This window comes from Camellia sinensis, chromosome 9, assembly GCF_055761805.1.
Source record: "Camellia sinensis isolate YWXY chromosome 9, ASM5576180v1, whole genome shotgun sequence".
Taxonomy (NCBI): domain Eukaryota; kingdom Viridiplantae; phylum Streptophyta; class Magnoliopsida; order Ericales; family Theaceae; genus Camellia; species Camellia sinensis.
Window position 1 is genome coordinate 47494835 of NC_138969.1, and position 26214 is coordinate 47521048.

General features: G+C 44.9%; 1 pseudogene; it reads left to right on the forward strand.

Annotated features, from left to right (window-relative positions):
- The window catches only part of LOC114277114 (polyphenol oxidase, chloroplastic-like), a 38456-nt pseudogene extending 12549 nt beyond the window's left edge, over positions 1-25907 (forward strand).
- The last annotated feature ends 307 nt before the right edge of the window (positions 25908-26214 follow it).

A 26214-nucleotide genomic window follows, 5' to 3' on the forward strand; every position in this document is an offset into this window, starting at 1 on the left:
AAGAAAGTGGCCCCGGGGTGGTCAACATTGGCTTTTAAGTGAGGAAAACCGGCGTCGGAGAGTGATGAAGGAATAAAGCTGGCTTTTCGGGACAATTGCTGAACTTCCACCCTCCTACAAGCTTCCTAACTATGAAAATAAGGTCTCCACCAAAAATGAACCAAAACGGATGCAAAACGGAGGTTTAGGGACCGAAACGCGCGGCCCGAGGCCCCGAAAATGGGCTGTTAAGCACCGGAGGTGGCGTTTGACCATGAAGTTGGTCTCTCGGGCCTTAGTGTCCCCCAAAAGTGAGTAAATAAGGTGTGTACCAAAAACCAGAGCAAACGGAGATGGTTAGGGGGTCCCGAACCGAGGCACACGGCCGTTGGCTCCGAAAAACCAAAAACCGGGCTCCAAACGGGAAAAATGGCCTACGACCACAAAACGTAGCCTACGGCCACTGAGAGATGATCTTTGAGACCTCTCCCTCCCTTCGGGAAGAGAAAACAGAGAAAACAGAGCCTGGTTCGCAAACCGAGGCAAGGCATGAAAGAGTCTGGAAGTCCAGAGGCAAGGCTCGCGGCCGAGACTCTGAAACTTCTGAACGAGCACAATATGCAATATCACCGAGTGCTCAACTGGTGACGTCTGAGTCTTAAGGTCGGTCGAAAATGGGGTGTCTACAATTGCCCCTCTTTGACAAAACTCGGAAGTCATAAGTGACGGGAGTGAATGTCAAAGCCTAGAGACGACCCATTTTTGACAAGGCCGAAGACTTAGACAAACAGGTGAGATAAGCAGAGATGTGCCCACAGGCAGGGGCAAAATGCAACTGACAATGCAAGATGCCGGAGGTAACTCAAGGATCATGCGAATGCAGTAAGCTGTAATGAAGCACATATTCACAATAGATGCAACAGTTTTAAGCAAGAATGCAAAGTAACAACTACATTTCATGCAGTTAAGAATGTAGAGAATTATTCAATTCTCGCCACGTCTCACACGGAGAAGATACAATACCTACGCAGTTCGTCTGGTCGCACCAGCCTCAAATGAACCGTACATACAATATCGTGCCTTGAAAAGAGAGAGACTCAACAAGCACAACATAGTTAACAACATGTTTTCAAAACGCTATTGAATGTAGACAATCGCGGCGTTGATAGAAAAGTGCATCGCAATGCGAGGAGTAACGCGCGTGACAACGTGGGTTAAGCATGAGGGTATGACAACACCCGTGAAACGTGCATGATAGTATGAGTGGTGTTCATGAGAATGCAAGTGACGTGTGTAACAATGCAAAGCAAGTGCAAACTAGAATGCATGTTTGTCATGAAACGACGAGCGAAGAAATGCAAGTTTTTGATGAGGGCAACTCAATTGTGACCTCTGGTTTACCTCCCGGAGGGGTCGCAACGTGTTCAAAAAGGATACATCTCACTTTTGACGAGCAATGATGACAGACGCATTGAAAGTTGGAGTTGAAGTTCCGGTAGGGCGATTTCGCGACAGAAAGTGCACTTCTTTTGTACTTTTTCAGGTCCCGAGGACTCCAATCCTTCCCAAAATTTGCAGAGAGCTTGGTGGACACTTGGGGAACACCACCGACCAGGTCTTGTCCCAGGGAGAGGCCACCGACCAGCTTTTTGCAAAGGGGGTGGTCGGCCGACCACTTAGCCTAAATCCGGGGCAGTTTAGTCTTTTCACTCTCATTTCTTTAAATACACTCGGCTAAACACTTTTTCCTCACAACTCTAACTCCGAAATCAGTCCCTCTCCCTTCCTAGAGCATTCTTCCTCTCGGATCTGCGCTCTATACGCGTTTTCCAACGCTCCACGCAAGTTGTTTTCGCGAAATCTTTCAGTTTTCATCATTTTGGACGGATTAAATTTCGATTTCGGTGCTTCTTTTCTCATTTTCACCACTTGAGGTAAGTTTGTCTCAACATTTGGAAGATTTCCTCGGGGGTTGACTTTTGTTGACTTTTTCATTTCCCGAGAGTTGACTTTTGTTGACTTTTTCCAATTTTGGCTCATTTTGCTCATTTTTGCTCATTTTTGCAGATTTCTTGGAATGGCGGGTCACTTTCCCCACGGCGGAGGTTCTCCAGGCGCCGGAGGTGAGCCTGACACCATGTCTTTACATCCGAGGGTTCGCCCCTTTATCCTCGAGAGGTACAATCCTTCGACTCATGTCCTCCCTCGGGCTATTTTTTATCACTTCACTGATTTCGATGATCGAGCGCCTGGGGATCTGCTTTTGCGAGAGCCAGAGTCTCACCTCTCTCATGAGGCACGAGAGGTATTTATTTCGCCATTTTTTACATTTCTGCAACGTATTCCGCATTTTTGTATGTTTCATGCCTTTTGCTATGCATACCTGCTCCCTTTAGCACGTAGCTTGTTCTGACGTTTAGCCCATGATAGAGTATTCTGTTTGCGTTTTGTACGCTTGAATTTCTGATCACGTAGCCTATGACCTGATGGTGAACACACAGCACACACATATATGTTGACAGTTGAACACACAGCCCAAACTCTGAATTCCTGAACACGCAGCCCGATTTGAAGGTGAGCACACAGCACACACTGATTTGTTGAGAGTAGGACACACAGCCCAAACTTTGAATTTCTGAACACGCAGCCCAATTTGAGGTGAACACACAGCACACACTTGTTGAGAGTAAAACACACAGCCCAAACTCTAAATTTCTGAACATGCAGCCCATTGTTGAGGTGAACACATAGCCCACTGATTTTGAGAGTAGAACACACAACCCAAACTCTGGATTTCTGAACACGCAGCCCAAGTTAAGGTGAACACACAGCACACTGATTTTGAGAGTAGAACACACAGCCCAAACTCTGAATTTCTGAACACGCAGCCCAAGTTAAGGTGAACACACAGCACACTGATTTTGAGAGTAGAACACACAGCCTAAACTCTGAATTTCTGAACACGCAGCCCATTGTTGAGGTGAACACACAACCCACTGATTTTGATGTTTGAACACTCGGCTCGAACTTTGAGGTGAACACACGGTCCACTGGTTTTGAAATCTGAACACACAGCCCATTGTTGAGGTGAACACTCGGCTCAAACTTTGAGGTGAACACACAGTCCACTGGTTTTGAAATCTGAACACACAGCCCAAATATTTGAATTCTGATTTGACTTTGCATATAGCTTATACATTTCATTTGCACGCAGCTTGTATATCCCATTTGCGCGCAGCTTGTTTATTTCATTTGTACGCAGCTAGTTTATTTCATTTGCACGCAGCTTGTTTATTTCATTCTGAAACTGAATATATGTATTCACCGTGAATGTAGGTGTCCTCCCGTGTTACACGGGGATACAGCTCCATCGTTGCGCGAGAGTGGTACGCGGAGCTCCCAGAGGCCGTCCGCGATTGGGTTGACCTAGTAGGATTCGGCCCCTTTTGTGCCGGGATATCTCGTTATCCAGCTAGCAGGATGTTGATGGGCGCCCTGGTAGAGAGGTGGTGGGACACCACCAACTCCTTTCATTTCTCATCCGCCGGGGATATGACCATGACCTCGTTCGACTTTGCCGTATTGACAGGCCTTGACGTGGGAGGCTGAGCGATCCCATATGAAGAGGATATGGGCCAGTGGGAGGCCGCTTGGATCTTCTTACTGGGAGCTCGTCCACCGGTCGACCGATCCTCGGGTCGAGTCCGGTATACTTGGTTTTCTTCACATTTTAGGCATACTGCGCCCGAGACTCTGGAGGAGATTACGCAGTACGCCCGCGGGTTTCTGATGTTCCTCTTCGGGACTACTCTGTTCTCTGACAGGGGGAACACCGTTGGGCTATATCTGCTTGGTGCCCTGGCAGACCTCACACAGGTTAGTCAGTATGATTGAGGTGGCGCCAGCTTGGCTACCCTTTATTGCTATATGAGCGCAACCTCCCGCGGACGGGGGAACACAGTCGGCGGCTATTGGAGAGCCTGGGAGGTACCTTCTGCCCTCTTGATTTTTATTTTTGCTTTTCAATGTATGTATATTGTACACACGGCGCACTTTATACTCTGTCCTGACATCCAGCACTCAACATTCTGTATTCTGATGGCTTCTGCCCCGTTTTCCGCAGTTATGGGTTTTTGCATATTTTTCCGTACTAGCGCCAGAGTTGGAGGTGGAGGCGCCCCTTGTGACCCCTTACTCTCTTGTTTTCGAGGGCCAATACCGGCCGCGGCCCCGGGAGACTCTTCTCTTCCTACGGCAGTACTTCGATACGGTGCAGCCATCAGAGGTAATCCAAAACTCCCAATTCCCAATTTTTTCATCTTTGGTTTATTCCGTGTATCTATCATTTCTGATCAGCCCATGCATTGGTTACCCGCAGATTACCTGGCAGCCTTGGTTGCCTCTGGGTGGGGACCTTCGATTCCAGTTTGCCGGAGGATAGGGCTCTTCCCGGTACAGGATCTTGTTCGAGGGGCTAGTTGGTAGGGCTTGGTTCCTGGGGGAACGCTTCCTTCGTCAGACTATGGGCTTTCCTGAGCCGAGTGTTCCTTCAGCACCTTTAGACGATATGCGGCTCGCTGATGGGCTTACTCCTCAGGGTGTCATTGACGCTAGGCTGGGCACTGATGCACTGCTGCATATAGAGGACGGGGAGTACGCGACCTACCGTCACACCTACTTGATACCCCCGTTGACAGGTGCCCGTATTCCCTCGAGGAGGTCTACTGACATGCCGTCTTTGGGTCGAGCTCGGGCTGTAGGCGCCTCTTCTACTAGCAGGGCTGGCACATCGAGAGGAAGGGTTGGACTGGTCCCCCCGATTCCTCCGACTCATTATCATGCTGGATGGCCAGACATGCCGACCGAGTTGACAGGATGGCAATACAGGACCTCCTACCCGATTCCGATAGAGCCTCCCATGCCTGATCATCGATATGTCATTGATCCCGACTCACCGCCGGTATGCCCCACTGCCTTCTATCATTCAAATACTTAGACATTCCTTTATTCATTGATGATTTGAGCTTGTATCTGCAGCCATCCAGAGAGTACATGGAGGGGGTGATCAGATTGGTGGCCTCACTTGAGGGCATGGTCTTGCGGAGAGAGGCGCAGTTGTCCGTCATGGGTTTCCAGGTACTCTTTAGTTTTCTCGCATTTATCATACTTCCGATGACATGCTGCACTTGATCATTTCACTGCATTAGTAGGTTGCCTGTGTAGAACACATCTGATACACACCACTTTCATATACTGTATCTGCATGCACCCTCATTTCATGTAGTTTGCTTGCATCTGTATCTGATACACACATTTTGAGCTGATGTATTCAAATTGTACTTTTCATTTTCAGATGCCTCTAGTATATCCGCCACAGACCGGGCCCTCTCGACCTTCTCAGGGAGCCGGGCCATCTCAGCCTTTTCGCGGGGTCGGGAAAGGGGAGTCGTCCCGCAGACGCAGGGCACACATCGTAGAGGAGGAGCCCGATGAGGAGGAGGAGGAGGAGGAGGAGGAGGAGGAGGAGGCTACAGATCGTCAGTCAGAGACTTCTGCTGACAGAGAGGAGGGTTCCGACCCTGGTTCTAGGAGTGGAGAGGAAGCTGAGGAGGATCCTGAGGATGACAGCTCTGACTCAGATGGTGCCGGTGGTGCACAGCCTGTTCCGCAGAAGAGGACGAAGAGGGCCTCTTATTCCTGCTCTTGAGAGCATTGATGCAGCTGTTTCCTGCTTTATTTATCTTTTTTACTAGTAGTTGTTAGCACATTGTACATTATTAGGTAGTTTTATTTTCTGTAAAACTTGTACCTTTGCTGTAAAATGTTGTAACAAAGGAAGCATGATGGAATGAAACAACTTTTTTTTGAAAAAAAGTGTTGTACTTTATGTTCTCAGCATCGCATCGCGTCATTTTGCACAAAAATGAGATTTGAACGGTAAATGTGCATTGTGTATGTGCCAAGTTAGGTAGCGAACCGACACGATAAACAAAATAACCCAATCTTACTGAGAAACAACAAAAACCTCAGCAAGTTTACAACTCGATAAGTAAAACACAACAGAATTGACAAACAAAGAGTAACAACTCAAATGCACAAGACTCGGTAAACAAAACAGCTCGACCAACAAAACAACAACTCGATAAGCAAAACAACAACTCGATAAACAAAACAACAACTTTATAAACAAAACAACAGCTCTATAAATAAAGTGTATTTCGGACGATTTGGGCGACAGGATGCATCCAAAACTGAGGAAAACTCGCGCTTTCAATACTCCCGGTATATGGAAACGCTAGGGACTTTCTTCTAAAAGGGTAGAACAGGACCAAATACACAAATTGCAGTATGGCCGGCCATTTTTGGGAGCTGGCCAACCAGCTTTTGCATTTGAGAGGGGGAGAGGTGGCCGGCCTACCAGAAAAGGTGGCCGGCCGGCCATTTTGCTCAGGCACCACCAGTTTTTCGACACGTGTCCCTTCGAACAGTGCTTTATCCCCTTTAAAAGCCCCAGCTCCGTGGCTCATTCATTTCATCTCAGTTTTGCACCAAAATGGAAGCGTTTCTTGTCGAAAGTCTCACAGCTTGGATTGCTTTTCTAGACGGTTCGGAAAAGTTGAACTTCCGGGGTTTTGGCTTGAATGCATTATTCACGCTGAGCCGTACTCCGCTACACCTTCCCTTTCTTCATGCCGCGGCAAGGTTTTGGAACCCGGTAACTCATGTCTTTAGCTTCGGCGGGTAAGAGGTATGTCCAACTTTCGAAGATTTTCAAGCTTTGATGGAATCCGAAAGTTGCAAAGAGATCTTGCCTCAGTTTCGCTTTGACCACGTCCAAGCTTTAGGGCAGATGTGTGGACTCACCACGCATGATGCTCAGTCTCTGACCTGTAATGGGGAACTGGACATCCTCGGGTTGATTTATCGCTTTTCTGACGCCGGTGACCGTAGCGACCATCATTAGCAAGGTTTCCGACAACATGCCCTTTGCTTATGTATGCTATCTCACTTTCTGCTTGTGTCAGGCTTTGGTGGACCTAGCGTTCGCTTGATTGAAGTTGCTCGAGGCTTGAAGGATGGAAAGAGTTGTATTGCGATGACACTGGCTGAGACGCTGATGGGCTTGGATGCTTTCCATCGCCGGGAGACGATCAGATTTGCGGGGAGTCCACTACCGCTGTAGGTAATGTTTCCCACCCAATCTCACATTTGTAATGCTCACATCACTTGGCCCTCAGGCTCGATTTTTCTCACAAAACCCTTGTCTTACTTTTCTCTCATCGTACATCTCTCTATTCTTTATTCTCTCATTTTTCATTCCTTCCCAGGTATGGTTGATGGATAAATTGCAAGTTGTGGACTCTTGCCCAGCCTACTCAGCTCGCGGCTACATCTTCCGGCAACGCCTAGTCGATGCCTTTGATGAGGGATGGTGGTTCGACTTGATGTGCAATTTGTCTGCAGATCGCATCGCCTGGCGCTGCCCTTGGCTTAATCTCCCGGCAATGAGCTATAGTATGTTCCGGCAGACCGGGATCCAGTTGGTTGGTCTGACTCACTGTGTATTCTACTTTCCGTTCTGGTTCCAACGCCAGTTTGGTCATGATCAGACTTGCTCGCCAAAGGGGATAGAGTATCCGGCTGCCTTCCCAGTTCGAGGTGCACAGCTTGCCCGATATGCCACAGCATGGAGGACGAGAGAACTCCTGGCCCCCGCTCCTACTTTCAGTTGCACTTTGTCTGACGAGTGCTTGGATTGGCTCAATAAAGAGGCACAGATCGGGTCCAGCTTGGCATCAGAGGCTTCGACCAGCTCTGGGAGGAGGCGCAGGGACACCTGACTTGACTATGCCCTGGACTTATTGTTTTATTAGTACTTTCAAGTTTTCTTTATGAATGTAATAAAAAGCAACTTTAATTGTATGAAAGAGCAAGAGAACTCTGTATTGAAATCAATGAAATTGAAGGTTGTGGTATTGAAAATTTTCCGCTTTAGTCCAAAAATGGTCTTAGTTGTAGAAAGATTAATTTGGACAAAGTCAACTTTTATTAAAACTTTTCAAAGCCGTTTTCGATATGGATTAGAACTGGACACGCCTGAGATCTGTCATTGAGATGCACAACCCCGGATCCCTACAACTGGAAAGTTGCCCCTAGTCTGAAGAGCACTGCGGCACTGCATGGCAACGGAAAGTTGCCCCTAGTCTGAATAGCATTGCACCGGAGATTCCAATGGAAGCCCTTAAATGCTGATGGACAAAGATGACTGAGATGATCAAATGGACAAAGTTGATCGGGGAAAAGTTTATGGCTGAATTTCAGGATGAAGTTGCCTACGTATCCCGAATATGGGAATCAAGCCTTATGTAGTTCTGGCTTAGGTTCACTCGAGTATTTTCTCTCTCCTTTTACGCTCTAACTTTTGCCAAGGTCGCCCTTTGCGGGTTTTCAACCTTGCGAGCTCAGTTTTTATGTTTTCTAATTTTTCAATGCTCTAACTTTTGCCTAGATCGCCCTTTCGGGTTTTCGGCCTAGCGAGCCTCTCAGGGGTAATATTTCTTCAACTTGTCCATGTTGATCGGTTTTGAAAATTCTAGGCCATCTAGGTCCATCAGAACCACAGCTCCACCTGACCAGATAGCTTTAATGATGTAGGGACCAGTTCAATTGGGTCTGAACTTGCCCCTTGGGTCGTGGATGGGAGCTCGGTTGTCCTTGAGCACCAAATCTCATTCCTTTAGATTCCTGGACTTAACTTTCTTGTTGAAAGCCCGGCAATTCTGCGCTGATAACCTTGAACATGGTACAGTGCTTTCAGTCTTCTCTCATCGAAGAGCATGAGTTCCTCAAACCTGCTCTGCTGCCAATCTGCTTCGGCTATTTGACATTCAGCCAACACTCGCAACGACGGAACCTCAATCTCGATAGGTAGAACGACCTCCATCCCATAAACCAATGAATACGGAGTCGCTCCGGTAGAAGTTCTAATTGAAGTCCTGTAGCCCCACAGAGCAAATGGCAGCTTATTTGGCCAATCCCGGTAGGTTTCCACCATCTTCTGCAGTATGTGTTTGATATTCTTGTTGGCGGCCTCGACCGCTCCGTTGGTTTGCGGCCGGTATGTGGATGACTTATGAAAAGCCATGTTATATTTCTCCAACAAGTCAATCGCTTCCTTCTTAAAGTGGGAACCATTATCTGAAATGACCTCGTTTGGGACCCCGTAGCGATAGATGATGTTGTTTCTGATAAATTTTGCAACGTGCGACGCTTTCAACATTGCATACGATTGGGCCTCGACCCACTTTGTAAAGTAATCTATCGCGACCAGGATGAACTCATGCCCATTCGACCCTTTTGGAGTGACAGCCCCGATCACATCAATTCCCCAAACTGAAAATGGCCATGGCGAAGTCATGTTGTACAGCTTTGACGGCGGGATGTTCATGCGGTTTACATGAATCTGACATTTGTGGCATCGCCGAACAAAACCGATACAATCCTCCTCCATGGTGGACCAGTAGTAACCCTGTCTGAGGATCTTCCATGCTGGCATTACTCCGTTCATATGTGCACCGCATTCTCCTCCATGGATGGCCTCCATCAAGGGCTTCGATTCCTCGGCTCAACACACAGCTTATGCATTCCCAGGTGACCTTTCTTATACAACTTAACCCCACAGATGATGAACTGAACGGCCATTCTCCTGATCGCCCTCTTATCCTTGGCATTTACCCCTAGCGGATATGCTTCCTTCTCCAAGAAGTTCCAAATGTCGTAATACCAGGGGTTTTCGTCCTGAACCTCATCTATAGCAGCAATCGACTCATAGGCTGGCGCAAATTTATGGTCAATGACGACTGGATGCATCCGGACTCCAAACGGGATGTCTATCATGGAAGATAGAGTTGTTAAAGAATTTGCGAACCAGTTGTTCTCTCTTGGAAAATGAGCAAAGTTTAGCTTTTCAAACTGAGGAATTAACAAGTCCAAGGTCTGGTGATACATCATCATCTTTTTTTCTTTGACTTTCCAGTCTCCTTTTGCTTGAGACACAACAAGGTTCGAGTCCCTGATGACGTCCAACCGTCTTGCCCCTAGTTCTAGGGCTGCTTCTAGATCGGAAATGCATGCCTCATATTCAGCTTCGTTGTTCGAGACTTTGAACCGGAGTTTGAAGGCTAGAGGGATACGAGAATTGTCGGGTGCTATCAGCAACACTCCTATCCCATACCCGTATTGATTTGATGCTCTGTCAAAGTACATCGTCCAATACTCGTCGTCGATGTGAAAAATGGCTTCATCTGGGAATAAGTATTCAATTGCTTCACCTCCTTCCACTGGATGATCGGCTACGAACTCTGCCACTGCTCTTCCCTTGACTGACTTGCGTGTCACGTATTTCAGGTCGAATTCGGAGAGCAACAACAACCAACGAGCTAGCCTACCCGTAAGTGCCGGTTTCTCGAAAAGATATTTGATGGGATCAAGTCGTGAAACCAACATTACGGAGTGAGCTAACAGGTAGTGCCGCAGCTTCCTGGTAGCCCATACCAAAGCTAAGCAAGCCTTCTCCAATGGCGTATAGCGAGTCTCATACTCTAGCATCTTCTTGCTCAGATAGTAGATGGCTCTCTCCACCTTGTCCTCTGACTCTTGCGCGAGCATACAGCCCATTGTGGTCTCGGTTACTGAAAGGTATAATATCAACGGTTTCCCCGGCTCTGGCGGTGACAATACGGGCGGGTTCTGTAAATACTCCTTGATCTGTTCGAAAGCAGCTTGGCACCGGCCGTCCCATTGGAATTTCTAGCCTTTCTTTAGGAGACCAAAAAGTGGTTCACAAGTCAAGGTTAATTTTGAGATAAACCGTCTTATGAATTGCACTTTACCTAGAAAGCCTCGCACCTCCTTTTCAGTCCTTGGTGGTGGCATTTCTAAGATGGCCTTCAACTTTGAAAGGTCGACCTCAAAGCCCCTTTGTGTAATAAGAAATCCCAGCATTTTTCCCGCTGTAACACCGAACGTACACTTCTGAGGATTTAGCCGCAACCGAAATTCTCTGATCCTTCGAAAGAACTTTTGCAAGGCGGTGTAGTGGCCTCCTCTTTCTTTGGACTTGACAATCATGTCGTCCACATACACCTCGACCTCTTTGTGGATCATATCATGCAATATTGTAGTCGCGGCCCGTTGATATGTAGTTCCAGCATTCTTTAACCCAAACGGCATCACTCTGTAGCAGTAAGTCCCCCACGAGGTGGTGAAAGTAGTCCCCTGTCTTCTGGTGCCATCACTATCTGATTGTAACCTGAAAAGCCATCCATGAATGAAAGCAAAGCATGCCCCGCTGTGAAATCCACCAACTCATCAATATGCGACAAGGGAAAGTCATCCTTCGGACTAGCTCTGTTCAAATCCCTGAAATCCACACACACTCGGATCCTGCCATCCTTCTTTGGCACTGGGACGATGTTGGCCAACCAAGTCGGGTATTCGGATACCAGCAGGAAGCCTGCGTCGATTTGCTTGGTGACCTCTTCCTTAATCTTGAGAGCCCAGTCGGGGTAGATCCTCCTGAGTTTCTGTTTGACGGGTCGGGCCTCGGGGTCAAGAGGGATCCGGTGCTGTACAATCTCAGGATCGATTCCAGGCATGTCTTCGTAGGACCACGCAAAAACATCTTTGAAATCTTTTAATAAAGCGACTAAGCGCTCGCGTTCCTCTGAAGACAACGTGGACCCGATGTGGACCAGCCGCGGGTCCTCCTCAGTACCAATATTTACTGTAGTGATTTCATTAACCAGGGGTTTAACAAATCTTTCCTGCTCTTGTTCAATTAAGCGTTGCAAAACCGGAAGAACTTCGTCCTCGTCGTTTTCATCAAAATTTTGAAAGTCTGAATTAATGCAATAAATCAAGGGCACAGAAAAGTACTCAGAAATCACAACTATTTTATTCTCATTAAGCACATCCAAATCGTCCGATTCCTCGGTTACAACAGACTCAAAAGAGAAAGAAAAAGATGACCTGGACAAGATTGTGGCATCAGGGTTATCATCCCCAGGATTACCAGACTCAGACTCAGTCGAGCTGGAACCTGATTCCGACTCACAAGACTCGGTGGAATCAGATTCCAGCTCACTACCTGACTCGGTACTGCTGGACAAAAATCCCTCTTCATACTGCCAAATGAGAGAGGGTGCGATAGATGCATCCAAAATAGTTGCTGGCGGGCCCGCAACCGTTCCATTCCTGATCACGCATACCGAGAAGTTATCCCCCAAGCACTCCTGGTTGATCGGAGGATCTGAAAGTAGACATGCCAGTGCTACCCCCATTTCAAGTTCGGTGTCCTCAGACTGTACTTTCTTATACTACTCAACCTCAGCTAATGGGTCTGTCTGCTCTTCGGCAACGTTATCCCCGGATAACTGCAGGTCAAAGAAAATTTCAAACCCCGGCACGCGTTTCCTCTCCGTGTTCAGCCACGGCTCTGGGAAGCCGCAAAATGGAAAGTCTTCCCCCTCCCGGACGAAGCGTCCGTTTAGGGTACCTTGAATGGGGCTATGCATCAGCTCAAAAGGCTTCCCGGCCTGCTTTGCTCTGGCTCTTCCAGCCATGTCCTTTCCCTTCCTCACCCAGTCCTCTTTGGTGGGCAAATATCCCAAGCCAAAGGTATGAGGGTTGTGTGGCACTTCGGCCAATGCTGTGATGCCCTTCCGGCCGCTCCTTCCTAATCCCATCCCGGGGATGTGTTGAAGCTTGTTCATGAGGTATACAGATTGAACACTGACATATACTCCCTCATTAACGTCCATGATATTCTGTACAACCCGGGCTTCAGCCAAAGTAAACCCTGATAAGAACAAATCTTCCATGCCGTGCTCGATTTCCAAGACTGGTGTAGACACTTCCGGCGGTGGATGGATTGATGAATTCTCGAAAACAATAGCTACCCCTTTCCCATGAGGGTACTTCAACATTTGATGCAAAGTGGAAGAGACTGCCTTGACCTGGTGCAACAACGGTTGCCCCAAAAGTAGGTTAAAGGTTACGGGAACGTCCAAGACATGGAATTCAATGTTGTGTTGTCCTGAGTCTGAATTTTGACAGTCCCCATCACCTCCCTACTTGTGTTATCGTAGGCTCTGATCACTTGAGTAGTCGGCACGAAGTCTGCGGGCTTCAACCCGATCGCATACGCTATCCTTGACGGGCACACGTTAATGGCGGATCCCGTGTCGATAAGAACCACTGGCACTCATTTGTCTCTACATTCCACGGAAATGTAAAGGGGTTTGTTATGATTTTGGCCCTCAGGCGGTAGTTCTTTGTCAGAAAAGGTCAACATCGGGGAATCTTCTCCCGGAAAAACCAATCCAACTAACTGCTCTGGTGTGGTATCTATAGAAAGCTTGGCCTTGTCCATGGCTGAAAGGACAGCCTGCCTGTGCACTCGTGATTCCATAAGCAGTCCCCAGATAGAGATGTCTGCTTGTATTTTCTTTAACTGTTTCAGTACAGCCTCCTCTTTAAGCTGCTTCTCCTTCTGTTTCTCAGCTTCTTTATCCTTCCTAGATGCCTCTGGCTGGTCCAGGTGCGGGGGCTTGAAATACCGCCCGCTTCTCGTCATATGGTCGACCTCTTCGACATACCAGGTGTCATCTGGCTGGTTACCTCCCCAATCCTCATCTGTGTGGGCAAGACATAAATCATCGTCTTCCCACCATATTCCGTCGGCGGCCGACAGACACCTGTCCGGTCCCGATATGTTTGTACTCTCTGTACTTTCAGTCCACATGCCCGCAGCATCTTCTATTCTTGTGCCTACAGCACCCTCGGCCTCTTCATGGGCTTTTGCTTTCCTGATTCTCTCGGAATCCCAAAACTTTTCTTGTTCCGCCTGTGTTAGTGTGGTTTGTTGTTCAACTTTCTGTGCATCCACAATGCTCAAGTCCCGAGCAAAATTCTTCGTACCGGCGCTCTCCGGCAATGTAATCTGACTTCCGGCCCTTCCGGCCACAATTGATACTCTTGCCCCTGCTGGGTCCTGTTCTGGTTGGGCCTCTTCCACCACATCTGGTTGATCATCCAGCCATCCAGTGGTCTCTGCCGATTCCTCATAATCAAACCAGTTGACCGTCGCGCCCCCTGATTCTTGGTCATCGAAAAACTGTAGGTTAGCAAAGTCCTCCTCCATAGCCGTTAGATCATTTGCCCCTTGCTCAAATCCATTCCCCTGGATCACACACAGCTCTTCCTTCTTTGGCAATTCTATACCCAGCCCAATCTGTCCTGTTGACAAGATGTACTCGCTTGGATCGTAGGCTTCCCTAGCAAAACTCTCAGACTGTTCAATTCCAGACTCAACAATTCCATTCTTTTCTGAAGTCTGCCTTGCCCCATCTTCGATGGTCACCACCGTCGGCTCTGGTTGGGTTGTGGAGATGTCCAACATGCACAAAGAGTTAGTGCAGTCAGGAAGGAACACCTCCGGCTTGGGCAGGTGGGATGGGGTGATATAGATACTAGGATCGTAAGATGCGACCCCAGTTTGGATGAAATTGATTCTATTGGGAGGGGGAGCTTGGTTATGCGGTGGGAGAGGATTGTTTGTGACATTGGGTTTATTGGGAGGCGCAATCACCTGCTTGTTAATAAGATCCTGGATCTCGTGACGCAATCTAAAACAACGTTCGGTGTCGTGACCGTGTTGTTGGTGATACGCGCAGTATTTTGCTGGGTCATGAGAGGGAGGGAGTGGATTTGGTAGTGGCCTCGGCTCCAGGGGCTTCAAATGCTTTTTCCTAATTAATACCCCTAGAGCTTTGGACAGGGGCATGTATAAGGGTGTGAAGGTTCTTTGGCCTCTAGGTTGGTATTTGGTGGTTTGTGTGTTGCTTCCGGATGCACCGGAGAAGGGCGTGGCTGCCATGGGTCTTGGAAGGAGAGGGGGAATGGTGGTGACCATGCTCACCTCTGAAGCTCTTGCAGTTGCAGCGCCACTCGGGCCTGCATTGTTGTTACGGTTGAAACTCCTCCTTGGTTGCTCCCTATCTTGGTCGATCAGACCTTGTTTCATTGCATCTTCAATCTGTACCCCCATCTCGTGCAAATCTGAAAAAGTGGGGAAGGGGAGTACAATCATCTTTTGCCTCAATTTTGGCTGGAGATTGCGCACAATCATCCTGACCTGGTCTTTATCGGTGGGCCTTAAAGTCATCATCGAGGCCTTCACCCTCCACTGGGTTACGAAATCTGAGAAACTCTCCTTGGGCTCCTACCTTGTTGTTTCGAGATCACGAGTTGTAATCTCAATTTGGGTGTTGTAAGAATATTGCGCAACAAAGGCTTCAGCCATTTCATCCCAACTCTGCTTGACGTCATCCTCTAACTTTGCATACCAGATGGCGGCTACACCCGACAGGGTCCGGCCAAATAGTGAAAGCTTTTAGGGTCTGGTGAGGCCCATTGGTCGTAATATATCTGAGAATAACCGGAGGTGGACCATGGGATCACTAGATCCGTCAAAGCGATCGATCTGCGGCATTTTGAATCTATCCGGTAGCGTCACGGCCACATCGGTATATCCGTCCTCGATATCCGGGATAGCCTTTACCCCTTGGGATTTTTTGAATAGCTTCTCGAGCTTGCTCAATTTCAGTGCTGTATGGTCTACCTCGAACTCGAAGGGAGAGTCCGGTTGATTGACAGGCGTAGGTGCCTTAGATAGCTGGGGCAGAATTGGGGCAGAGCTGGCCCTGTTGGTATGTCCGTATCTGCCTGGACATTTGGAGCCTCTTCGGGTGCTGGGATTCCTGGTGGGGGAGGAACCGGGTGTGAAGCAGATGCTCCGGCTTGTTGTTGCAGCCTGGCAATTAATTCTGCTTGCTAGGCCATGATCTCAGCCTGTTGTTTAGCAAACTCATCCCGGCGAACAGCGTCCTGCTGCATGGCTCTTATGGTCTTTTGTATCTGACGCATCATTTCCTCAACTCCTGTCGGTACCGCCATACTGCCCTGATTTGTCTGAACTATTGGCATGTCTATTTCTATAGCAACAATCGGGATCTCAATCTGACTGTCTACTGATGGGGTAATTCACTGCTCTGGCAACCTCTGCTTGGATACACTGCGTTTTCTTGACCTCCGTCTGATAACTGGGGGTAGAGAGTGAAACACTGGCTGTCTGTCAACCAGATCCTCGGATCGATTGAGTTGGCGACCTCTGGTCCAGGGTGCTTGGGGAATATCTACTAGGTCGGAAGCAATTGTGCTAAAACTGCCCTAGTAAAAAGATAAATAATGCAATAAGGAAATAAATAAACAGATAAACGGACAGCATAACAGCTTAAAGTAAATGCACAACACACAGCCGGGCATAACAACACATGGTCGGTAAGCTGAACACACACTGTCCTCAATCACTGATCATTATCCCTGAATCACTGTCCCCATAGACTGAATCTGATACCCGCAGATAACTGATTCTCAAACACTGACTGATGCCCGCAGAGTCGCCAAAACTCATAAATTGATACATGCATTTCCCTGTAGAGACGCACTCTAAAAGCACATAGCAGATAAGTGAGAGCCAAAACACCCCTATGTTAGGGTAGGGTTTTCCCTGTCCTATTTTGTCAGGAGCTAGGGTTTCACTACGCACGCAGCGGTTTCAAACAACCTATAAACGGGTAAGCAACCTGTCCTAGTTTGGAATGGTCACTATGGATCCGAATATGCACTAGGTCGAATGGTCGAAAAGGGTGCCCCGGTAAAACCGGAGTTTGTGTTCCCATACTGGCAGAGCCCATAACCGGTCAGCCTTATGGTCATGCCTTGACAAGGCAAGCCTCCGGCAAACCGTTCAGGAATAGCAGATGGCAAACACGGTGTCCTAGGTGCACCAATGCACATGCAATGCAAAAAAACACATAGTGTAGTCAAAAACAGATATCATGAGTTCGAGTCAAGTTCTCTAACTCCCCAGCAGAGTCGCCAGAAACTGTAGACGTCCCCGAACGCCCCGGGAGGGATGAGTCCCGTTCTCCCGTTCTGTTCATATTGGGGTCACCACAGTTCAGGACTCTCTAATTGTCACGGTTCTAAATCTGAACCAAAGAGTCTAAATCTGGCAAATCGTTTTAAGAAAATAGATTTTGAAAGAAGTGCCAAACATGGACTGCTTTGCCAGATATAGAGTCGCCACCTAAAGGTTTTATTTTGGGAAAATTTAGAAAACCCTGACTCGTTGCCTAAGGCCACGTGTCCGTCATCACCAAAGTTGCCTCAACTCGGGAACTTGGGTACGATTGGTGAAGGTCACTTCGTGAGCACCCCCGCTCGCCCGATCAAAGATCGGCCTCTACTAACCATGATATCTATTTTTGAAAACTTTATGCGTTCTTATTCCGGTTATTAGCCTAGATTTACTATGTGATGCCCACAGCATACAAGTATAGACTGGGTCGCCTGAATTGGAACAAAATATTTCATTTTTGTTTATTTGAAAATGGTTTGATGGTGCTACCCGCAAGTAGGCTAAGACGTGGATTTGCCACCCTCGGGTGGGCTTAGAAAAACATGATTTTGCCACTATCTAGTGGGCTTAAAACTCACAGTGAATGAATTGTTTCAATCCAAATAACCCAACCTTCACCCACAGGCATTCAGGCAGTTATATCACATAAGCACATAGCCTCATGGTAAGCATGCTATCATGGCAGTCACTCACACACATGCAAGGATGCTAAAGCATAAAACTTACCGAGTACTCCAAGCTAAAACAGAAGCTAATTAGAAATCCATGCATGATCCTAATTATACAGAAATGCCTAATGCAACACATGCAAAATGCAACTAAGATAGGCTCGGCTATTCTAAAGATAGCATATGAAATGCTACAGCTAACATGTATTCAACTTGGAATTGAACTACAAATGCAGTTAGTATGATGCGCCGAGCCCGGTGCATGCAAGACAGATGAATGAATGCAAACATGCTATCATACTGTATGCTAATTGAAACATGCCCTAATCTAACCATCATAAGCGGGTAAATAAAAGAGAGAAAGACGTGGGGTTGGAAGACATACATCACACACACGCACACTTATTACAGTTGTGCCCTCACGCTGAGGGTCCGAAAGAATAATACAGTCCCGAATGAATAAATAATACAGTCCTGAATAAATACAAAATCCTAATTAATTAACACATTAAACTAGGAAAGTAGTAAACTAGCATGCAAGCTAGGAACTGCCTCGACTTTGCTCTGGATGATGAATGATGAATGCTCGGGTTGCTTTTGTCGAAAAATCCTTTGTGATGCCCTGATTTGCCTCTGTTTGCAATTGTTCTTGGAATGCGTGCCAAGCTTCGAAAGGCTGCTGATTTCTGATTTGCTGCAACAGAGAGCAACAAAGGGGCATGGCAAAGCATTTTCACATATGTATGCATGACTACTCTTCAGGGAGTGTAATCCTCGATCCTCGTGCCACCAATCACGCATATCGATGCATGATGGCCGAGGAGTCGAATTGCACGACTCAATATGAAATGAATGCACATATAAACACAATAAGGCCTAGACTCCATCATGGGTAATCCGGAGTGTTGGCGACTGGGAATTGAGACACGTTCCGTCACTCGAAGTACGAAACGTCCCTCGTTTCCCGTGCTCGGGCTAACTCCTATCCCAAGCACAATGCAATATGCATGACATGCATGAATGCAACTAATATACAACCTAGCATGCACAATGCTATGAAATGGCATACACGATGCACGAGGTAACGTGGCATACACAATGCGCTAATATACAGCCTAGCATACACAATGCTATGAAATGAAATGGCATACACAATGCACAATGGACTTATACCAACATGAATGGACCTCAGCCACACTCACATCAGTAGCCATTAGATGAAAATGAGACACTCGAAATGCGTGCACACATGCACGCAAACTGAGGACCGATCCTAAGGCACAAATGCCACTCTAACAAGGCATGGCAAGGCACGAAATATGGCATACAAACATGCAAGTTTCAGCACTGAAATGTGATGCAAAACAATCCCGAAACATGGAAACATGGCACCCGATGCATGGAATGAACCCCGAAACAAAAAACTAGGCATACGCATTGGCCTATGGCTATACAAAACATGCATTATTTGATCATGAAGCATGAAGACAGATGCAAGACAGTCCCAGAACATGCATATTTCTAGTTTATAACAAGTCCCAAAAATGAATGCAAATAGGGCTAATCTATCATACAAAAATGGCCCCAAAAGAGAGATTAGACACAAAGGGACAGCAGCTGGCCCAAAATGGAAAAGAGCCCTTCAACAACGTTGAAGAGGGGCTCAAAACAAGGCACTTTACAGTTTACATCAATCCACGAAAATAATCACAAATAAGGCCAAACTATCATGCAAGAAAAGGCCTAAAATAGGGATAAAGAGACAAGTGGCAGCTTCTGTTCTCAAACAGAGGAGAGCCCTTCAACAATATTGAAGAGGGATTCAAAACAAGAGGTTTTATAGCTTATGGAAAGATTCAAAACAGCTCACAAATAGGCCTAAAGTACTATGCAAAAATTGGCCTAAAAGAGAGATAGAGAAGCAAGTGATAGCAGGAGGTCTCAAACAGAGGAGAGCCCTTCAACAATGTTAAATAGGGGCTCAAAATAAGCTATTTTACAGTTTATGTAAAAGTCAGAAACAACTCACAAACAGGCCAAAAATACTATGCAAAAATAAGGCCTAAAAAAGAGTTAAAGAAGCAAGTGATAGTTGCTGGCCTCAAACAGAGAAGATCCCTTCAACAATGTTGAAGAGGGGCTCAAAAAAAGCTATTTTATAGTTTATGGAAAAGTCAGAAACAACTCACAAACAGGCCAAAAATACTATGCAAAAAAAAGGCCTAAAAGAGAGTTAAAGAAGCAAGTGATAGTTTCTGGCCTCAAACAGAGAAAGACCCTTAATCAAACATGAAAAAGGGCTCAAAATATGACTATTTACAGTTAGGGTCGGAGCCCAAAAATGCAAGCAACTAAGGCTTATATACAAAGAAAAAAAAGATTAGAAAAGGGAAGAAAGTGACTCACCCTTGTAGACCAATGCTCCAACAACTTTTGAGCCAAGTTTGGGAGTTCTTCAAGTCTGTAAAGCAGCCTAAAGTTTCTGGAATGGAGGATGGAGGCCTTGTGCTATGAGGTGTAGGGTAAATGGTGTAGGGCTAAGGGTGTTTTGAGGCTTGGAAGAGAGGGAGAGGGAGAGTTGTATGCAATGGCCTTAAACCAATTTTGTAACCCCTCAAAATGCAGCTGAGGGGCTGGTTATATAGGCAAATGAGGGGAGAAAAAAGGGGGGAGAAATGAATTCAAATTTCCCCCCAAAAGGGCACCCCCCCGGATACAGGATCCGGGGGGAAAAAGAGGTCACAGCTGGAAGGAACAGGGAGTGGGGGTCATGGCTGGCCAGTTTTTGGGGGTTCAAGTGGTCGGCCGACCACCTCCCATGGCCGGCCGACCAAGGGTCAAATGGGTCAAGCAAAATTACTGGTCGGCCACCTCATATTGGTGGTCTCCCATGTGTGCACAACACAACTATGTGATTGAAACCCAAAAAAAGTGAACCAGGAGAGAGAAAAGACCATTTTTTAGAGGGGGTCAAAAGGGTCAGGAACAATTACTGGTCGGTCCCCTCATTTTGGTGGCCTTCCAGGTGTGTACATCACAAATATGGGGTCTAGGGTTTAAGAAAGTGGCCCTAGGGTGGTCAACTTTGGCTTTTAAGTGAGGAAAACGAGCGTCGGAGAGCGATGAAGGAATAAAGCTGGATTTTCGGAACAATTGTTGGCCTCCCAGCCTCCTACAAGCTTCCTAACTATGAAAATAAGGTCTCCACCAAAAATGAACCAAAATGGATGCAAAATGGAGGTTCGGGGACCGAAACGCGCAGCCCGAGGCCCTGAAAATGGGCTGTTAAGCACCGGAAGTGGCGTTTGACCACGAAGTTGGTCTCTCGGGCCACAGTGTCCCCCAAAAGGGAGTAAATAAGGTGTGTACCAAAAACCAGAGCAAACGGAGATGGTTAAGCGGTCCCGAACCGAGGCACACGGCCGTCGGCTCTGAAAAACCGAAAATCGGGCTGCAAATGGGAAAAATGGCCTACGACCACAAAACGTAGCCTACGGCCACTGAGAGATGATCTTTGAGACCTCTCCCTCCCTTCGGGAAGAGAAAACAGAGAAAACAGAGCCTGGTTCGCAAATCGAGGCAAGGCACGAAAGAGTCTGGAAGTCCGGAGGCAAGGCTCGCAGCCGAGACTCTGAAACTTCTGAACAAGCACAATATGCAATATCACCGAGCGCTCAACTGGTGACGTCTGAGTCTTAAGGTCGGTCGAAAATGGGGTGTCTACAGCAGCACTTCCCAAGGTAAAGACATAGCCACAAGTAGACTTAGAGTCTTTAGTGTCAGATATTCAATTAGTGTCACTGTACCCTTCCAATACTACTGGATATCTTGTATAATTTAATCCATAATTACAAGTATATCTTAGATATCTACGTACTCTTATTATGGTTGTTCAATGATCTTTCCCTGGATTACTTGTGTACCTGCTCAATTTACTGACATCATATGCTATGTCAGGACGTGTGCAATTCATGAGGTACATTAAACTTCCAATTATTCGGGGGTACTCTAGTTGTGATACACCTTTACCCATGTTCTTCATTAAATGAAGACTAACATCCACAGGGGTTTTTGAAAGACGGTCATCATGTTTATTAAATTTCTCGAGGATTTTTTCCACATAATGACCTTGAGACAAAGCATATCCATCAGATGTTCTAGTAATTTTAATTCCTAAGATTACATCTGCTACTCCCATGTCTTTCATGTCAAACTTAGTGTTCAACATTTTCATTGTTGTTTTTATAATTTCATTATTATTACCAATAATAAGCAAATCATCTACATATAGGCAAACAATGACATATCCATTTTCTGTGTCTTTCACATAAACATATTTGTCACATTCATTTATTTTGAATCCACTTGACGTCATAACATTGTCAAATTTTTCATGCCTTTGTTTTGGAGCTTGCTTTAAACCATAAAGAGATTTTACAAGCTTGCACACTTTCTTTTCTTGCCCTAGAACTACAAAACCTTATGGCTGTTCCATGTAGATTTCTTCATTAAGATCTCCATTTAAAAATGCAGTCTTAATTTTCTGGTTTTATACAGTTTTTGTGATCATACTGTTTAATATAGCACATTCTGTTTCTGTTTTTTTTATATATATATATATATATTCTGGGTTTGTTCTGTTTAACGTAACGCTTTTCTATGCTGTCTAAAATTAAGTATAATTTTGTGTTTGCTGTTATATATATACAGATTCTAAATTAAAGTGTGTTTTTAGACTGTTTTTCTGTTCTATTTTTCATATTGTAATTCTGTATTTTTTGGGTTGTACTTTTTGTTAATGTTGTGGTTTCTATTAGATATACATCTATATGATAATCGTGTTTGTTTGACTATGCTGATCTGTTTTCTTTTCAAACGTTTAAAAAAAAAAAAAAATGTCCGTTGGTGAAACATCATATGTGGACGACTATTATTTATTTGTTTAGTTGGTGCACTTTGTTTGTAGCTTGCCCAGTTCAACTACTTTATGGTTTATTTATATTGTGCTTCAGGTTGTTTATTAGATTATATTTCATATATTAATATATTGTTTGAATTTGTTAAGTATCATAGGTTGTTTATTAGATTATATTTCATATATTAATATATTGTTTGAATTTGTTTGTTTGTTAAGTATAACAAAACATAATAAGTTTATTTTTATATATATAGTTTGTGGTGTTGTCTGCATCGCTTTTGTTTTATTTTATTTTATCAGTTTTTGGTTTCCTGAATTCTAAGGTTCTTTTATCTTAGTTACTTATTGTGAAGAGATTTGTTTGTGTTGTTTTGTTGAATCAAAAAGATTTGTTGAAAATTGAAATGGCAACTGAGACTGCGATTGGTGCTGGGAATACAAACCCGACATCTACATCTATCAGGGTTCCAACACCAGTGGTTACTTATATGGTTACTTCATTGCCCACCACTGTCCCTGTAAACCACAATGAAAAGCTGAAAAAATTCAATAGGACAGAGTTTAAGAGATGGCAGCAGAAAATGCTGTTTTATCTTACAACTCTGAATTTGGCAAGATTTATCAAAAAGAACGTTCCCGCCTTGAGCGAGGATGAAACTGATAGGCAAGCAATTGCTGCAGTTGAGGCGTGGAAGCATTCTAATTTTTTGTGCTGAAACTATATTTTGAATGGATTGGATAACACGTTGTATAACGTGTATAGTCCATTACAAGCAGCTAGAGAATTGTGGGAATCCTTGGACAAAAAGTACAAAACGGAAGATGCGGGAATCAAGAAATATGTGGTTGGCCATTTTCTTGAGTATATGATGGTGGACTCAAAGACCGTAATTAGTCAAGTGCAAGAGCTTCAGTTGGTTTTGCATGAAATTCATGCAGAAGGAATGAGTTTGAGCGAGTCTTTCCAAGTAGCAGCAATCATTGAGAAACTACCACTGTCTTGGAAAGAGTTTAAGAACTATCTGAAGCACAAACGTAAGGAAATGAAGTTAGAGGACTTGATTGTTTGGTTACGGATTGAGGAAGATAACCGCGAGGCAGAAAAGAAAGGAAAAGAAAAGAAATTTGAGATTTGTTTTCAAAGCCAAGGCTAACATATTGGAGCACGGACAACAAGAGAAAAAGAGACAGCGTACTAAGCAAAACTCTAAACAAACTGCTGGTCAGAGTTTTAAGATTGGATCTATAAAGTTCAACAGAAAGTGCTTTGTGTGCAACAAGATAGGACATCGAGCCAAAGATTGTCGGAATGTAGGCTTTAATCCCGATCCCCTTGATGATCTCATAACTTGGTCTCTAGTCAAACCTTTTGTTAACGGATCCGCAATGTTATCTTTTGACCTTAAGAACCGACTTAATGGCAACCCAACCTAGCTGACTGGAGATCCCAAGATCTAGGTTCAAAGGGACAACCGAATTAAGTATGATTCTTGGCCATCACTAAAGGGAAAATCTTTTACCCATTTCTATGATAACAAGTGATGTCTGCAGTGAGAATTAGGATAAGTTTTACTTTTAATGAAGTTCATATCTTGAAAAACCAAGTAGGGTATAGCAGAATACTTTTATTGAGGATCACCTATATGAGTGTGAATTGGGCCGATTCTATGAGAATGCTAAGGCTACATTCTCTAGAGCACTCATGAAAACTAGGTATTGCCCAGGGCCAAAACGTGCACAACCGAAAGAACCAAGTTGTGTATGAAAACAAAACTATGTGAAAGCTGTTGTCTTGGTTTACACTAATGGCAGAACAGTTCAAGACATCATGTTCACTAATCAGCCAGTAAACCCGATAGTTTCTCACAAGGGAAGGTTCAAGGCCACAAGCTAGTTATCCTATGCAGGATGTTTTTAGTTTTGTACTTTCTCAGGTTGCATGTTGTTGCATTTCCTTTTCGTCAATTTCATTCATGTGGGGGATTGTTGGAAAAATGGTTTAAATTATGATGTTTCGGAAACTTTATGCTAATTATTATATAGGACCCACAAGTCATTTTTTGAGGGTCCGAGTAGCAATGTATTCATTACTATATGGTGAACAAGATTATATAATTAGTGAGTCAAAACTATTTATAGGTGAATGGAAAATTGACTCCCAAGTGAGGTTTATGAACATTAGACATGCTTGTGAAAATTCTCAAAATGGTGTTGCGTATTTTTGTTCCACATTTTTGTTCCACACAAGAAAATTATGAACAATTTGGAGAAGATATATAAGGTCCTAGATAAGTTGGGTTGGGTTAGGCCCATTACTTATTTTCTTGGGCCCAAATTATTTGAATTGATATTAGTTTGTTTGCTGGAAAGTTTGAATTTCGTATTCAAATTGCAAAGGACATATTTCCAAATTGCAACAGACATGTCTTTTTCGAAACAACATTTCCATTGCCTATATTAAGGCTGTCCTCTATCCTTTTTTTTTTTTTTCAAGAGAGATAAATTTTTTTTTTCCAGATCTTCCCATTTCCTTCCTCCTCCTCAGTTCATCTTGCATATTTCATTTTTAGAGGTTAAGTTTGGGAAAGTGCAAAGCACATACTCTGGTTTGCTGTACACACAGAGTTAGTGCAAATTCTGTGTGTGGTGATTGTTGTATCCTGGAGACAGGACACCCATTGATCTCATGCTCCAGTGGAGAGGGCGTTATTCTGTCTTAAAGACACAGTGTTCATACACTGGCCTCAATCACATTTTCATACCATTGTTTAATCTGCTATAAGGTTGTAAGTATTTTTTTTATTTGTTTTATTTATTCGTATGTAATTAATTTACCGAAATTATTCTCCAACACAAGGCCGATTTAGCAATGGTGATAGAGACACTAGATTCTGCTGCCATTGTATTCCCAAGAAAGCTTGATGAGGTGGTGAAGGTGGGGGTGAAGCGGCCGAAAAAGTTGCGGAGTAAGAGAAAGAAGGAAGAGGAGGAAGAGGTGGTGGTGGTGGAGGGGATAGAGGTGAAGAGAGATGTGTCTGTGAAGTTTGATGTGTTTATTAACGACGAAGACAAGGCGGAGAGTGGGCCGGAGAAGACAGAGTTCGCCAGAAGCTTTGTGAATGTGCCACGTAAACATAAGCATGGGAAGAAGATAAGGACTGGGTTGAGGTTGGGGATAACTGAGCTGTTGGAGGACTTGGGAGCTGAAGATGATAAGAGTGTGCTGGTGACTTCGGTCCCTAGATATGGGTCTGATGCTATCACTATTGGTGGTGTCAAGATTGAGTTTGATTCTTAAATCAAATTCTTGAATAAAAGTGTTCTATGTGTTTTTGTATATATATTTTTTATTATTATAAAAAAATTAAAATAGACCAAGAATATAATCAGAAATGCTATTGTCCCAGACATATCATCTAAGATTTTTTTGGGTGATATGTTTGTACAGTAAAGATTAAATTGGTGTAATATGTGTTCAAATAAGAATGAATTTGAGTAATAAATTGATACTTTTGAGGTAAAATTTATGATTTTGTAATATTATTGAAATATAAGTGGAAAAATTACAACTTAGTTTCTTTTCAAAAAAAAAAATAAATAAATAA